This window comes from Rhinolophus sinicus, chromosome 4 (genome assembly GCF_057876585.1).
Source record: "Rhinolophus sinicus isolate RSI-liver-muscle chromosome 4, RSI-T2T, whole genome shotgun sequence".
Classification (NCBI taxonomy): Eukaryota; Metazoa; Chordata; class Mammalia; order Chiroptera; family Rhinolophidae; genus Rhinolophus; species Rhinolophus sinicus.
In genome coordinates this window covers 64,151,890-64,156,531 of record NC_142504.1, presented here as the reverse complement: position 1 = coordinate 64,156,531, position 4,642 = coordinate 64,151,890, and the positions used below count along the sequence as shown (strand labels likewise).

At 54.0% G+C, this 4,642-nt stretch overlaps 1 pseudogene; it reads left to right on the top strand.

The window, feature by feature from the left end:
* Positions 1-1,668: 1,668 nt before the first annotated feature.
* LOC109434429 (putative E3 ubiquitin-protein ligase IRF2BPL) lies at positions 1,669-4,234 on the top strand (annotated as a pseudogene).
* The last annotated feature ends 408 nt before the right edge of the window (positions 4,235-4,642 follow it).

Here is a 4,642-nt window from a genome sequence, read left to right as displayed (position 1 = left end):
ATGGAGTCAGAAAGTTCTTGTAGAGTTCTTTCATTTCTTTTAAGTCTCAAGTCTCTTTCTTCTTCCATCCGTGTCATTTCCAGGTTTCTATCTTCGATGGTACTGATTCTTTCCTCCATCTGGCCAACTCTACTACCTAAGCTGGCTATTTCATTCTTAATTGTCTTCTATTGAGTTCTTAATCTCCAGAAGTTCTATTTGGTTCTTTTTAAAATTTCAATCTCTTTCTTAAAATGCTCATGTTGTTCTTTGATTGTGTTTCTGAGTTCATTAAACTGCCTTTCTGAGTTTGCTTGCATCTCGTTGAGTTTTCTCAGAACTGCAATCTTGAATTCTCTGTCATTTAAGTCACATATTTCCACATCTTTAAGTTCCTTTTCTGGAGACTTTTCACTTTCTTTCTGAGCTGTCTTGTTGCCTTGGTTATTCATGGCAATTACTGATTTATTATTTCTCTTCCTATACATCTACAGGAATGGCTTCTGCAACAGGTTGATAGGAAGAGGTCTTTCTTTTGTTTTCCAGTACTTGTTGTTAGAATGTTTTATTTTCTCTCCCACTGCAGCCTGTTTTTCTCTCTCACACAGTAGTGCTATGTTTTCTCTGCACTATTCTAGCTTCTCACACAATGGGGTGATTCCCTGGGAGATGGGCTTCTCCTCTGTTAATAGTTCGCCTGGGTCACAGGGCGCAGTGTCTGTGTGGGTATGTGGAGAGCTTTTGAAGTTCCAAAGCTCTTCCTGCACCAGATTCAATGCCCATATGTTTCAGCAGTTCTGTTTACTCCTGCGGGGATCCGCCCAGATAGGTGGGGCGAGGGGCAGCGTCAGTTGTGAGAGGTGGCCCAGAGCAATGGCTGCGACCACCACCACAGCGGGTCCTGCTTCCACAGCTCCCTCCCCTTTGCCGGAACTAGTTGGGTTGCGAATCTCTGTCTGAAGACCACAGTTCTCAGAATAGCAAACATTCTGTTCTTGTGATCTGACACCGTTACTGTTCCGTTTCTAGCACCGGGCAGGTGGGGGCAGGCGAGTTCTGGGAGGGTAGGGAGGGGGCGGCTAGTCTCAGGGCCTAAGGCTTCCATTCTCAGCTCGGCAGTGAGGGCTTAAACCACTGTTTTCAGCCTTCTTCCCTCAGTCTTTTCTCCGAGATCTCTGCCGTGAGTGTTGGGTTCAGCAGTGTTATATGCTGTCCCCTCAGCCCTGTGGGCCATAAGCCGAGCCCTAGCAGTCCGAGTTCTTTCCTCTCCTGCAGCTGTGGTAGCTCTGGGATGCAGAGAGCTCGGAGCACTGAGCTAGGTCTGCGTCCCGTGCCCGCGCAGCTCTGTCTCCTCACTTTTCCCTTCCCTTGTCCTCCGCTCATGCAATTCGCCCACCTTTAAGTGAATTCATTGGTGGGCCTCTTTGTCTTGCCTGTCTGCTGTGCAGGCAGTCCTTTGTGGAGTTATAATTGTTCGATTAGTTGTAAATTCCAGGGGAGATTTACAGAGGCTCACCTCACCCCGCCATTTTGATCCAAATGATCTTCAATAAGGGTGGCAAGAGTACACAATGGGAACAGAATAGTCTCTTTAATAAATGGTATTGGGAAAACTGGATATCCACATGTGAAAGAATAATAAAGATGGACCCTTAACTAACACCATATACAAAAATTAACTCAAAATGGATTAAAGAACTAAACCCACCACTTAACACTGTAAAACTCTTCTCACCCTACCCGTTCCCTGGCTGCCGGACTCGCTCTCCAGCCAGCCAGTCTTCGCAGAGAAGGTGTTGTGGAGACAGCCTTCAGCAGATCAGCAGGTGGTCTACCTTCCTCAGGGCTGGCAACAAGTCTCCTGCACAAGTGTCCTATTCTCGGAGACAGTCCTGCGACCTGCCCTGCCCGGTATGACCTGGGCCATGATCTGGGTCTTCTCCCAACCCGTATGCCACGGTTGTGTCAACTATAAGGGTACCGATCGCCTAGAGTTTGTAATCAAGACCACGCGCCAGCTGAAGCGGGTACCTGGCTGCTCCCAGGACTGCCGCTCCCCCACTCCCACCCCATCGCCGCCTCCAGTCGGGGTCAAGACGGTGGCCCTGCGGGGTAAGGTGGCGGTGGCGGTGGAGGCAGCGGCAGCAGCAGCCACAGCAACAACACTTTAACCATGTCGATGGTTCCAGCAAGCCTGCGGTGCTGGCGACCCCATCCGGCCTGGATCGCTACGGCCTGAACGCTACCGCCACCGCCGCCACGGTGGAACAGGGCGGCCGCTTCCAGTATCCGCCACCGCCTGTAGGCCTGGGAAGCAGCAGCCACGCCACACGGCTGCCCAATGGCTTGGGTGGCCCCCAATGGCTTCCGCAGACCTGCACTGGAGGAGGGGCCCCCAGAGCTGAACCCCCCGAGCCCCACTCGTCTTCGGCGTCAGCGTCGGTGGCGTCTTGGCGCGGGACGTACGGTGGACTAGTGACGGTGTTGCCCAACCAGGGGGGTGGCAGAGGCCCCTAACTCATGGTCCCCCCCACCACCAGTTTGTTGCTGCAGACGCTGCTTAACGATCCGGCCTGCGCCTCAGTGCTGCCCCTACCGCCGCCCTACGACCTGGGCAGCCGTGGACCCCCGACGCCCGCGCCCCCAGCGCCCTCCCCCCAGGGCCCGCTTGTCTCGGGGGCGCGCTGGGCGTCCCCCACGTAGTCTTCGACCTTGTCCTCGGTGGCCGAGGTGGGTGTGGGTGCTGGTGGCAAAAGGTCCGGTTCGGTGTCGAACATCGACCAGCAGCGTGAGCTGAAGGAGAAGCAACCTAACGCCGAGAACCCAGCCGAGCTGAGCGACAGCCTTCGCAGTCGCGCGGAGCAGTGGGCCAACAAGCCCAAGATGGTCCGCGACACGCTGCTCACGCTGGCTGGCTGCGCATCCTACGAGGTTCGCTTCAACATGGACCACTCGCTGCTGGGCCGCGTCTTCGCCTTGGACGCTGTCTCCAAGCCCGACATGGACTACGAATTGAAGTTATTCATTGAGTACCCCCTGGGCTCGGGCAACATGCACTCCAGGGCATCTGGGGGAGCCAAGCAGATGTACCAGGACTGTATGAAGGACTTCGGCCGGGGTCTGTCCTCCGGCTTCAAGTATCTGGAGTACGAGAAAAAGCACGGCTCCGGAAACTGGCGCCTACTTGGAGACTGCTGCCCGAGACCTTGCGCTTCTTCAAGAAGGGCGTGCCCGGCGCCAACATGCTGCCGCAGCCCTACCTGGACAGCAGCTGCCGGGTGCTGCCCACGGCGTTGGTGAGTCTAAGCCACGCCCTCAGTGCCCCATCCGGGGACTGGGGCCCTGCAGCCCGCCTCCCCCTCGGGTCCGCCAACCTGCTTAAGAGAAAGGCGCACCCCGAGCCTCCGGACTCCACCGAGGGCGAGCTGAAGCTGGGCAAGTAGCTGCAGAGGCAGCAGTGAATGGCGAACCAGAGCGAGGCACTAAAGCTCACCATGTTGGTAGGGGACTTGGTGGCGCCGGGGCATACGGCCGGGGGTCGGTCTCCACCGCCCCAACCCTTAGGACCCTATTCCAACCGAACCACCCTGCCCGAGTCGGCCCTCAGAACGGTCCATCCCCCAGGTCCGCCCTCATTTCGGCCGCAGCACTCTGGGCACCGCGCACTCGCCCAAGGATGGCAGTTCCGTGCACTCCACCACTGCGACCGCGTGGTACAACAGCAGCCCAGTATCGCCGGCTTTTGTGCCCGGGCAGCGCCGTGGCCTCACGGAACAGGGACCTGAATTTGCAGATGGCACCCCCCGCCACCTAGCACCCACCCAGGCATGGACCAAGTGCACCCCCAAAACATTCTGGATTCCCCTGTGGCCAAGCGGGCCCCTCTGCTTTACCATTTGCCACGAACGTTTGGAGGACACGCATTTCGTTCAGTGCCCATCCGTCTCCAGCCACAAATTCTGTTTGCCTTGCTCTAGAAAGAGTTATCAAGGCCCAGGGGTCACTGGAAGGCGTACTGCCCCAGCGTCAAGAAATGACCCCTAGTAGGGTCAAACGTACCTTGGGCTTTCATGCAGGGTGAAATCGCGACTATCTTAGCTAGGGATGTTAAAGTGAAAAAGGAGAGAGACCCTTGAACAAGACAGCCACCTCCTTTGCCCCAGACTAGTTTCTCTCCAATCCAGAGGGCCCCTCCCTGCCCACATCGACCCTCCCTTCCCTCACCCCCAAGATGTAGAATTGTGAATATAACAAACTGCAAAAAGTTAGTCTTATGTATAGACATTATTTTCGTCGTATGTTTCCATAGTTTGAAACAAAGGTATGTAACTTCATTTGAAGGATAAACTGGTTTGTGTTAAACCATATAATATTGGTTGGGTCATTTTCATCGTATTTGTTAGCATTTATTTAGTGGCAGAGTGTTTGCCTAGGTACACAATTAATAACCCTTAGCAACGACTGCTGCTGGTGGTGTGTATTTGTGTAAATGTTATGCATTCTCTGAAAGGAAAAAAACACACAAAAAGAAAATAACTTTTTTTCCCCCCAAAGCCAGTGTTGCTGCCTAAAAAATGATGCTATGAAATGGTGACAGCTTCTTTCTAAACAGCCCCAAGTGTTGAAGTCTTCACTTTATTTTGTTTTGTTTTGTTTTGTTTTT